This window comes from Scophthalmus maximus, chromosome 13, assembly GCF_022379125.1.
Source record: "Scophthalmus maximus strain ysfricsl-2021 chromosome 13, ASM2237912v1, whole genome shotgun sequence".
Classification (NCBI taxonomy): Eukaryota; Metazoa; Chordata; class Actinopteri; order Pleuronectiformes; family Scophthalmidae; genus Scophthalmus; species Scophthalmus maximus.
The window spans coordinates 18,181,241-18,193,926 of record NC_061527.1 but is presented as its reverse complement, the minus strand read 5'-3'; the positions used below and the strand labels follow the sequence as shown (position 1 = coordinate 18,193,926).

The following is a 12,686-nucleotide window of genomic DNA, read 5'->3' as shown; positions in this document are numbered from 1 at the left end:
TTGTTACTCCGGAGACTCGAGGACAAGTTCCACATCTAAGTTACAGTCCATGGAGGGGAGACCAAGCTCATTTCTCAAAAAAAAAAGGCAGCTGTCTGTGTCTAGCTGTGTAAGATCCCTGCCTCATATATACACACACGGATAACGGGGAGGAAAGAGCAGCGGCACGAGAAGCCACCGTGAACACCGTGGCGGCGGTTTGACCTGGAATCAGTAAGTAAGCTAAAAGTAGCAGCAGAGTAGGATGTGAACATGGCTTAGTGTGTCTGGATTTAAGACATAAATCTGAAGCCATACCAGAAGAGAGGCAGCCTGGGAGGAAGGAGGAGAAGGGCACAAGCAGTAAATTGGATGTCCGTAAATGGGGAGCTGCCAATGGGCACGAGTGTGAGGATCTGCCTGCCTGTGTGTGTGTGTGTGTGTGTGTGTGTGTGTGTGTGTGTGTGCGTGTGTGAGCCTTCACTGCATATGTGTGTGATTCGATAAACAGGATGCTGGCAACAGGAGCTTAATGCCCAGAAACCATTTGCAGTTACAAAAAAACTCCTGCCTGGCAAATGGAAAACAAAAATGGGAGAGAAAGAAAGAGAGCGAAAGGAGAGTAGGGTGGCTGCTGGCTTTCTATCTCTCTCTGGGGGTCTTCTCTCTCTCTCTCTCTCTCTCTGGCGCCCACCTCCCGCGCTCTCAGGGTAATTGTGTTCTGTCCATCAGGCTCAGAGTTAGATTAGCGGCTGCACTCATTCAGCTCTCCTGCCATCTCAATAATGAATAATCATACAGTGTAGACCACCTCTACACCGCCATCCTCTCTACCTGTGCTCCGTCCATCTTCAGCCTCCTCCCCACCACCATTGTATCCTGACGCCTTATCAGCAACACAACTCTCCGCAGAGCCGCGCTCGTTGATAAATAACCAAGACTGCGCTTACGAAAGCTTTATTCCATATGACTTCCTGACATTGCTCAGGTGTTTGAACGGTAACGGAACGATCTTTTCTTGCATCAACAATCAGACACAATCAAGTGTCGTTCAAAGGAAACAAGGTGGTTATACTGACCGAGCACACCAGCAAACGAAAAAAAGAAAGAGATAAATGTCACTCAACATCTATTCTAAACTAAAAGGAAAAAAACAAACAAAGGGTTAACTTCAACATCCGAAATAAGGAATGAGTAATACAGACCCACCAGTTAACGATGTGCAGCAGGTAAAATACAGTGTCCTCTCAACTCTGGAAGCCGAAGCAACTCAACAAAAGACAAGGAGCAGTAAAGAGCGAAGCGGAGAAGAAGTGACGAAAGAGTATAAGATTAACTAACAGAGGTTAGAGGACGAGACGTGCCATTGGGTGAATGGGTAAGCAGACCGCGCGTACGTGTGTGTGTGCAAGATAGAAAGACAGAGAGAGGGGAACCATGAGATAGAGACATGACAACATGAGCTTTGGGTTAAAGTTCAGCGTCACACCTACCTATATAACCGCTGATTGCTGCACTTTGTCCAGCAACACTCGGCCAACGATAAGTGAAGTGAAGTGTCATCTGTCCAACGCTCACACAAAGTGAGAGATTACCGTTAAATATTTATTGAAAGATACTATAAATGAAAACCATGAATAAATATGTGGCAACTGCCACCATCCAGGGCGGGGTGGGATGTGGGTGCTGATTTGGGAAGAAAACAGAAAGCTGTTTCCCTCAGTGAAATGACAGCCACGTTAAAGACCAGCACTAGGCTGATTTATCATTAACAGCTCTTTAAACTGAGCATTCATTGAGTGAATCACCCAAAAGTTGTTATTTTTTAAACAACTTTTTTCATTACAAAATCCAAGTGAATAAGGTGAAGTCATAAATGAAATAAACTCAGTAATTAGGGTTACTCTGTTTTTGTAAAACTTTTGTCACTCAAAACCACCGCTCCTGCTATTTCTTCTGCTCCATCTGCCATTCCCCAACAAAAAGACGGGATTTTGATCCACTAAAGCATTCACATACCAGAAATAAACTTTTGAAAACCTGAAAAAGACACTTCACATGACCATTTACTTACAGTGGTCATGCTCGGACAGAGAACAAGGTGGCTTCTGGTAGTTAAGGAAGTATTAGCAATGCTTGTAAATATCCATGTTGCATTCACCGCTGGTAGTCGAGTCGGGACTGATTCGACCCAATCAAATGGAAAACAAAAATGGGAGAGAAACAACTTGGCAACTGTCGAAATACATATAATCCCCTGAGTACAGCTTAAGTGTGATATACACAGCCTGTGTTACAAAGGGCATATTCGACACTGATCTAAATAGCGATTATACCCCCGGACCACATTAGCAGCACTGGACCTCAGACAATTCCTGTTGAGGATGATATTGGGACTTCAACTGTGGTTATATCTGTGCCACGTACAAACAACGGCTCAAAATTGTTACTAAAGCTCTCTGGTGGATAAAGCACCAGCCATTGCACCAAGCCTGGAGGCCTGTAAGAACAGCAGTGCAGCTAATTCAGCAGGCAGTCGGCCAGGCCACCAGCCAGCACGATAGCTCACTGCAGGAAGGAAACATGGGAACGTGGGGCTCCGAGCTGCTTTAGGTTCTCCACACGGCTCCATGCCTGCCTGAATGACTACAAGCAACATTCAGCACAGGCCTCATCAGGAAAAGGTAAACATTCTCTCTCTCTCTCTCTCTCTCTCTCTCTCTCTCTCTCTCTCTCTCTCTCTCTCTCTCTCTCTCTCTCTCTCTCTCTCTCTCTCTCTCTCTCTCTCTCTCTCTCTCTCTCTCTCTCTCTCTCTCTCTCTCTCTCTCTCTCTCTCTCTCTCTCACACACACTCACACACACACACACACACTTTCCCACCCACCATTCCCTTGCCACAAATAGGATACCCCACAAGATGACAGATTCACATGCACGTGCAGATCGCAAATTAACACAAAAAACACGCTCTCACACACACACACACACACACACACACACACACACACACACACACACACACACACACACACACACACACACACACACACACACACACACACACACACACACACACACACACACACACACACACACACACACACACACAGACAGACAGACAGACAGACAGACATCCGCCTCAGATTGTCTTCCCCTAACCTATTTACAGACATAGGGCTGTAGATATCAAAGCACAGCATTCTCTTTGGGGAATTCCTCCTTTCTCATGTTTTAAGGGGAAATAGATGAAAACGAATCTCATTCTCCCTGCACCTCCCATGAGTATGTGCCTGTGTGTGTGTGTGTGTGTGTGTGTGTATGCATGTGTGTGTGTGTCTGTTCTGCCTTGTTAATGTGCTAAAATGTAAATTGGGACTGCTCAAAAATGTGTGTGAGGCTGTCTTTTTCATGCAGAGAGGAAGTGGCAGCTTTGCTGAAAGACTGTGGATATGCCTTTATTAACAAACCGGCACTCTGATTCCATCGTTCTGTCTGTCTGTCAGTCTGATCTCCTCTGTCGACTTCAACCCCACTCTACTATTCTACTACAGCACTCTGCATCAGTCTAACACATGTAAGACACACTTCCTTTGCTGTTGCAGTTAGGGGTGTGATTCATGCTTTTATTCATTTATTGCAGTTTTTCTTTTTCCTATACATCTCTCAAGATGTAAAACTGAATGTCTCACGCACATCCAGACCTGCTGCATGTTATTTCTCATTCCTCATGTGGAGTTGGGAATAGCTCCATCCTCTCCAGGAATGATTAAGTGATTTATGGTTGGGTTGCTTGTGGTGAACAGAAGCAGGCTAATGTCAGCAATATGGTAATGCATTTTCATGATCAACTGAATATGGTGCAGATTTTCCGGCCGCCATATCTCCTGACGGTCCATCCTTAATTCAATGCATCGCCAACTGGTGAATGAATGAATAAATTGCGTACAGGGGAGTGGCAGCGGACAGAATAAAGTAGAGGACTGGAGGTGTTATGGCAGAAGTGGAGAAATGCTCACAGTCACAGCTGCACAACAACTTGTTTTACAGTTTGACCTGTTGCAGCCTGTGTGTGCCCAGCAGCTCTAAAGCCAGGGGTTGCTCTTTGCACTGGAAAACCAATCATCACTGAGATACAGTTCATTGTGCTTCTGGCCTGTTAAAAATGTCCAGTAAATGTGATTTAGATGCCCCTCTGGACCCCCACCAGCAGAGCCTGGAGTGAGTGATAGATCTGCTGCATCTGTAGAGTGGAACAGAGGAGAGGAGGATTCTGGTGCATAAAAATAGAGCGGGAGCCAGTCGGAGCAGAAGACTGAGACTTAATGAGGGATGCTATCATCAATTATTCAAAACACCTAATCATGGTGTTGCGCGATACTGTTGCGCACACACACACACACACACACACACACACACACACACACACACACACACACACACACACACACACACACACACACACACACACACACACACACACAGACGTACCACAGACTCACAAACAGACAGATAGATGTGTGAAATGGGAAATAAAGATACAGAAAGGGACGAGTGTTGCTTCACTGTGCATAATTTCTTTCGGACACAATGCATATTACATAATCCAGGAGCCAACACAGGCATACATACAGTATTTTTGCAGACACACATGGACACTGACTGTCACGGGGGAGTGGAGCCTGATCAATGGGTAAAAGGGTATTGACACTAGGCACATAAGAGTTCACCTATTCCCCCTGACCTGCATGTTTGCAGACTGTTTGAGATAAGTCAACGATCCAGGCAAGCCAATGCATGTGGACAACAGCGATAGCTGTTTTCAGACATGAACTCTATAGTTCTAGACCTATAGCGGTAGTTATGTACACGGTCGCCAGAGATCAGAGGTGGAATTGAGGTATCAGAACAAGTATCAGGTGAGAAAATGTTAAGGCAACACAAAACGAAAACACCCTTTCTCTCAAATCTGCTCACTAGTGAAAGTGTCAACCTGAACATACACGCGAGTCATGTATAGACACAGGGCTCATTTGGAGAAGCTCATGGGGATGTCAGTCTATGTCAGAGATACAGAGAAGAGGAGTAGGCAGTGACTAAAAGAAGCAAAGGATGCTTTAGGCGAAACCTTCAACAAAACAGCCAAAAAACCTCTTCACTTGCGAGCCGCTGGCGAGATGAGCTGCTGGCTGCCAGGGACTTGTACCATGACACACATTTGGAGACGCCAACGGGTGAGTTTAATCAATGGTTTTCCACTCTGTCAGTGTGTCTACCTGCGCTGCAGGGGAAGGAAAAAAAATTCTTCACTTCTGTCCTCTGAGCCCAGTCAGAGCGCAGAGGGAGCATCAAGGTTCCATCTACCCCCTTCAACCTTTGGGGAATAATCCCTAAAGGGGGGTACAAGTATCACTTCTCCGCAGCCCTCCCCATGCAGCCTCCTGCCACTAGTGGCCATCAGTCAGTCACAGTTCCTGCCTCCTGCCCGTGTCTCTAATCGGCCAAGCGTGCTGTCACAGTCGCCTGCCCTTCCAGTTACAACACAGACAGCCAAACAAAATCAATCTTTACTGAGTGTCCGTGCTTAATAAGGCCCTGTTGTTTCTTATGGACTCTGACAATCTGGCAAACATGATCAGCCCCCACACACACACACACACACACACACACACACACACACACACACACACACACACACACACACACACACACACACACACACACACACACACACACACACACACACACACACACACACACACACACACACACACACACACACAAACCAAGCACAAATACAGATCGCACCCTCTGATCAACAGACTCGAGTGAATCACTGCGGGATTGTCATACTCAGTAAATGATTTGCATAATTGCCATTTGTGAATTCCAAACTCTCTGAACTTTGCACAAACATTTCCAGCAACCCCCCCCCCACACCCACACACACACACAAACACAGACACACACCCTGGCATTGTGTGAAAAGGCTCATGCTGCATATGGAGTCTGTGAAAGTCCCCGAAGGTGAAACTTTCTGCCAGTGCTCGAAATAGACCCTTTTAGCACCCTGTGGTCTATTGGACTGTTGGTCTGTGAGAACTCTCACACAGAGTAGAGGGGCTATTGGCATTCAGGTCCCTGTGGGACTCCAAGTCAATACAAATCTCTTAAAACTTAGAAAAGGCTGTGTGTGTGTGTGTGTGTGTGTGTGTGTGTGTGTGTGTGTGTGTGTGTGTGTGTGTGTGTGTGTGTGTGTGTGTGTGTTCATAAATTTTTGTGTTTGTATATGTGTGTGTGAGGGGGAAACGAGTGTGATCTTAACTTCAATTGTTGTTTTTTGCTTTTGACTGACGTCATCAGTTCCAGTAAAGCATTAGTTGTAAACACGTTAGTGTGGAAACTCAGGTACACTAGCATGTTATCAGTCCTGGCGTGCGTGTGCGTGTGTGTGTGTGTGTGTGTGTATGTAGTACAGGTAATGATACTCTGGTAAAGTCCCACCTCGCTGGGGCCCAGCCTCTCAGTGCCATCCATCATAGTGCAGCTGCTAATGACACCGATACATACAGCAGCACGGGGAGGACCAGGGGAGCTGGACAGAGGTGTGGGGGAAACAAAAGGGGGACAGGAATGGAAGGAGAGGAGGAGCGAGGGAGCCAGAGCCAAACATACGGGGCTTGCTTTGTTTTCGCTTTAGGAGCACATGTTGATACTAAGATGAATTTTTTAATCGAATTATGTGTTATTATTTATACTTCAAACTGCTTTAAAGAGTATAAAAGGCATACTGGACAATGGATTAAAATGGTAGCCATTGGAAAATAGTATTAAAAGAAACTAAATGTGGCAGCCACCACAAACACATGAATGTATGGAAAAACTGATGGCGTAAATTTGTTATTTTTAGCTCTAAGTACCAAAAATGTGTGGTCAGTCTGTTAAGACAGAAACTGTATGGACCGTGGCACAGTTTCAAGTTACATTTTTGTCACAAAATTAAATAAAAAGAGGCTGCTGTGGGCCCTGCGATAGGCTGGCGACCTGTCCAGGGTGTACCCCGCCTCTCGCCCAATGTTAGCTGGGATTGGCTCCAGCGCCCCCCCGCGACCGTTAAATGGATAAAGTGGTAGACGATGAATGAATGAATGAATGAGGCTGCTGTGCTAAATTTTGTAACATTTTCTCCTAAATATATATCTAACCATTCGCACTCATCTGTTTTTGGTAGAATGCAAGTGGAAAAACTTGCACTGTCCTGAGATCGCAGAGGGAAAAGTGAAAGAGGCAGCTGTGATTAAAAGAGACAAAGAACAACACAGACTTTACTGTACACTGATGTATGGTATGTTATATAAAAATCTGTGTCATTCCAATCAAGGCAATTTGAATTTTCATTTCCAATTCAGAGAGATGGGGGGGGGGGGGGGGGGGGGGGGGGGGGGGGGGGGGTAACAGGGGAGAGAGCTGGTAGAGAGAAGGCATCAAGCATGAAGAGGGAAGGAAATGTGCTGTCACAGGCTGAGGAGTGAAAAGACGATCTGTGTGACTGGAATAGGCAATCTGATTCTCGCAGTTCTCCCCCCCCACACGCACGCACGCACGCACGCACACATATACACACACACACACACACACACACACCACTGCTCACTGCCAAACACAGTGTGTGCACTCTGTATGAGCTCCATTGCATCGGTGTGGATTAATATTAAAGGCCAGTGAATGCCCGTGGTTTGACAGGACCTCTTGGCTTCTCAGGAATAAGACACGAGTCTGCACTTCTGCAGATTGTTCTTTATCTTCAGTGATGGCTTTATAGGTAATTCTCACATTTCCTCTGTGTTTTTCAAATCAGATGCGATCACATTTAAACAAAAAAAGAAGTATTCATATTTTGAACACAGACTCGAGTAACACCATCGTTCCAGGAGTGCTAAATGGACGTTTTTTTAATGGGTCACTGACCTTCATTAACATTCAGAAATACCTCATTAAAGCTCATGTTGGATTTCAGCAAAAACAAAGTCACTTATCAAGACAGTAGTAATCTTTAAAGTGAACTAAAATGACTCTAAAACACCTAGAGTTTGTTGAAATACATAAAAATGTGAGATAAAATTGCATTTAATAATCAGTTTGCTGCTTCAAAGCAAAACCATAAAACTATCTGACTATGTTCTTGTAAAAATACATTAAGGTTCTTTATGGCTCCGAAACTTTGTGTTAGATGTCACTGCATACAAACCCTTCTGCCAAATTCATCTTTTTGAAAGAAAATCTATAGTTTCCAGAACCACCTTTAGTTCATTTGGAATTCAGAGAGCGACTGAGACTGAAAAGGCTGAAGCACTCCTTTCTTTTTTCTTTTCATCTTATCCCCAAGACACATCATTCTCTTCACTTCCTGGAGCAAGATGAAGGCCAGGGGGGCTGTGAAATTAGCCTATCAGATGCCTCCACCAGCTAAAGGAGAACTCGGAATATACTAATAGACAGGAGATTAAGATAAGTAGCTGGGGGCACAGTCACATGTGCACACACATTCATGTGCACACAGGCGAATGCCCGCGCGCGCACACACACACACACAGACCAAAACGTTACAAAACCTTTTTATTCTATGATTATAGAGAACAAAATGATAATGGAAGATCTCGAGAGCAGAGAACGCTTTAGTGTCTTTGATGAGGACACAGGTAAAGAAGGGGATTATTTCTTATGTGGGGCTGAACAAGAAAGAGAGATAATAAAAAATGAAAAATTAAGAGGTGGCAAGAAGTGTGTGTGTGTGTGTGTGTGTTGTATAATGATATACAGAAAGCCTAGAGACAGACTCACTAGATTACAGAGGACTTTGTCTGCTCCAGGCAGAGGACACAGGTGAGACAAGCCCTCTTTCTTCCTCCTCTTGCTTCCCCACGTCCCATTTCCCTAAGCTCTTTTCCCCCTGCTGCCCTACACATACAGGTACAGCCCCCACACCCCCCGACAACACACCTCCACCCCATCATCCTCCCCTTCCTCAGTCTCCCTTAACAAGCTAGAGCCATGAGAAATATCGTCCCAGCCTTCCCTTTGTCTCTCCTCCTCTGCGCTTCTGATTGCTCATCCTTCTTCATTGCTCAGCGTGCCTCTCTCACAGGGCTCGCCATCTGTACAGTAACAGGTGTGCTGTGTATGTGACTGATGTGTTTGTTACCTGTAGCGCTGCCTGCAGCCACAGCCTGCATGGAGAATAGCTGCCTCTACCAATGTGCCTCCTGACCTCCTACAGTAGCTACTACTCTGCTCCCTTTTTTCCCCTCCACCTCCTCCTCCTCCTCTGTGTCTCACTCAAATGGGCAGAATGAGAAGAGGAGCAGGAGATGAGCGGCGTAATGAGTTAGGGAGGCAGCAGCAGGCTCTCAAGTATTTATGTGTGTGTTTGTATGACTTTTATAAGCCGTGCTGTGGTGGAGCATTCATCATGGTGGAGTTTGGGTAATTAGTCCCACCAGTCTGTGTATACGTGGTGTGTGTGTGTGTGTGTGTGTGTGTGTAGTCTGCTGGCTCATCTCATTCGTCTCACCGGTGAGTGATTAAATGCTCTGCAACACCTGGAAGTGTTCCTCCTATCCCTCCCCTTTCTGCTTTTATCCTATTTTCAAGCAACACCCCTGAGAACTCCCCTGGCCCAGTCACAACACACTCCACAGGTTAGCTACACACACACACACACACACCTTGTGACACACATACAGTAGACTTTCATACACACAGTCACACCTATAAATCTAGAGCCGTTTTTAGACACGGGGTCTGCAACAAAGTAAAGGCTTTTGGGCTTTCAAACAAGTCTCAATCAGGTACATGATTGTCATGGCTATATTCAAATATATGAACTGTGGCGGTTAGTGCAGAACGGTTGCAGGTGCAGGTTTGATTCTTGGTCCTCTGCGTCCAAACATCAATGATTTCTGGTGCACAACACTGAACTCAAATTCCTCTCAATGGTGAGCCCACTGCCTTACATGGTAGATCAGTGCCATCTATGTGTGAGTGTGTTTTTGACACTGTGAATGGCTTCGGACAATAGCGTCGTATAAATACAGTCCATTGCATGAGAATGCCATTCAAGTGATATTTGGTATCTTGTACGCGAGAACAAGGGGTGTGGCCTTCATATCAAGAAAAGTGATATTCACTGTTCTTTTTCAGGCTGCATTACATTGTCGTATTTGCTCTATATTTGCTATAGTTTGATGTTGCATTGCATAACCTATTTATTGCACGAAGCCATGCCATTGCTCTTATTTTTAAGAGGAAGACATAGCTGGTCCAAATAGCCAAAGAAGAAAAACAATCACTTTGATATAGCTTGGAATTAAAAGATAAGATGTCATCTCTGCCATAAACAGGTTGAACCAAAGAGTGTGTTTTGTTGTCCAGGAGAGGAAAACCTGTCATTGTAGACAATTTAAATCACTTAGTTACTGTTGAAAACAACTGAAGGAGTATTCTCCGAGAGAGACCTATCAATCTGACCATAACGGAAGTAATTTGTCTGTAGAGAAAGCTTCCAACAACATCGCTTTTCTACATGTGAGCTGACGAGAAGACAAAGGTGAAACTACAGTACACAGGACAGTAGTGTGAAAGTGACCTATTGTACACCTGTGTGGATATATATACATATATACATATACATATACATATATATATATGTCTGCTCAAATATACAGGTTTTAAATGTATATTTCTGTCAAAAAGCTCAAATAAAAAACATTTGAAAGAGAGCAAGTGGTTGTGGGAAAGAGAGGCATTGAAAAATTCATGAGGGTGCTGATGAAGATGTGGGTACTAAGGGTATGGTCATTTTAAACACCAAACCAGCCAGAACCAGTTGCCCAATCATATAATGAATCAAACACCTAGAGTCACAGAATGAAGAGAAAACAATAAAGCTAGCCACAGCAATGGCCAGTCAGTCATTAAATAAACCTTACAGGCAGCCACAGCAGTCACATGGCCAGTTGCATGGGGCTGCTGTGATATTATTACTGTGTGTGTCCTTGAGGGCTGAGATGTGACGGATATCAGCGGTAATAAATTGCAGAGGTCAATCCACTCTGGTGAAGAGGTCCACTCTCGGGGAACGCCGTCTGATGGACAATACCCGATTCAAATATTCCCTTCAGTATACATCTCCATTCATTCTCGAGCCCTCTGTTTATCAGACTGGGGATCATTAAGTCGTTCCCTCAAGAGAGAGCTCTGGTCCGAGGCAGCGCAAAGGGATCACAGCGAGAACTCATTTGAGGGGCGATTTACAGCAAAGGCCAGAGTAAGAGTGTGTTTTCTCCAGGCACGCGGCGAGTCTCCAGAGAGACTGTGGACTCATTGCCAGCTGCAGAAGCCAAAAGACATCCACAAGAACGCATGAGGGCACATGCACACGCAGGTGGCAGGGTGAGGTGAGCTGGGCAGATCACAGCAGCAGGTGGTATGACTAATAACACGGCAGAACTCACCGAGGCACACCGGCGAGGCAATCACGACCATTTCTCTCACTTCCTGCTGTTCTGTCCTCTCCCTTTCCGTCATTGTAGTTTATGACCAGGTTGGTCCATTTAAAAACACTTCATACAAATTGTATTTTTTTCTTCTGACACAACTGACATATTTGGCACCTGAAGGATACAGACTACTGCAATGGCTAGCACTTTGCTGTTCGTGACATTAAAACCTATTTTTATTTTAAAGCACACACACCTTTATTTTATTCTATTCATATTCAAACCTGTACTCACTCTGTCTTTGGGCTGCTGTAATACCTGAATTTCCCCCATGGGGATCAATAAAGGAATAACTTATCTTATCTTGTGGACATGTATCCATTAAGTCGCATGGGAAGGAAAGATAAATGAAGACCAGTCTCTCCTCTTTTAAGAAGTACAATCTATTTTACAGTACAGCAGCTATTGCCAGCTGCCATAGACGACTGAAGGGATGTGGAGCAGCAAACGGCGAAAAAAGCATGTGTGCTATTTGGAATTACACACACTCATACACACACACGCACAGAAAATATGGTGGTCCACTCATCCGTATCATATTATCAAATACTTCTGTCAGCTCCAGCCATGGCTATTGGGGGTGTGCGTGATTGAAACCATCAAATCAGTTCACAGTCATTTAACCTTGCACTTCTTAGATCTTGCCTATTCCATTAATCCAGCACGCACGCACGCACACACACACACACACACACACACACACACACACACACACACACACACACACACACACACACACACACACACACACACACACACACACACACACACACACACACACACACACACACACACACACACAGCCACACAGAGTGAGCATTGCCTCATAGCTGAATGGGTGGTCTTTTAACACCATCGTTTCCAAAAATTACTTATCATGCTCATCAGCCCTCATAGTACTATGGAAAGAGGAGTCATTATCTGGGAGCATATCCAGCTAATTGAAGGCTGGCTATCTTAATGTTCAAATATAGAATGGGAGTGTGAGAGAGAGGGGGGGGGGGGGGGGGGGGTCATGGCCTCTGGGTAAGGGAACCATCAAAAACACTATTATACCCAAAAAAAATTCATTTAACCATCGGCCGTTATATGACCTCATCTTTTGACTCTCTGTGTGTGTGTGTGTGTGCGACATCACAAGCCAGCAGTGGG

General features: G+C 45.0%; 1 protein-coding gene across 12 annotated transcripts in view; it reads right to left on the bottom strand.

Moving 5' to 3' along the window:
* Positions 1–12,686, bottom strand: part of dab1a (DAB adaptor protein 1a) — a 75,586-nt gene that overhangs the window by 44,309 nt on the left and 18,591 nt on the right. For 4 of the 12 annotated variants that reach the window (XM_035648533.2, XM_035648535.2, XM_035648534.2 and 1 more), the window contains exon 1: positions 1,189–1,388. The exons of 3 other annotated variants lie outside the window; for them this stretch is intronic. The gene's annotated coding sequence lies outside the window, so the exon portion shown is untranslated. Of the gene's footprint in view, positions 1–1,184; positions 1,391–12,686 lie in introns of those variants that run through there. 5 more of the 12 variants (XM_035648527.2, XM_035648538.2, XM_035648536.2 and 2 more) reach the window with 4 other exon arrangements.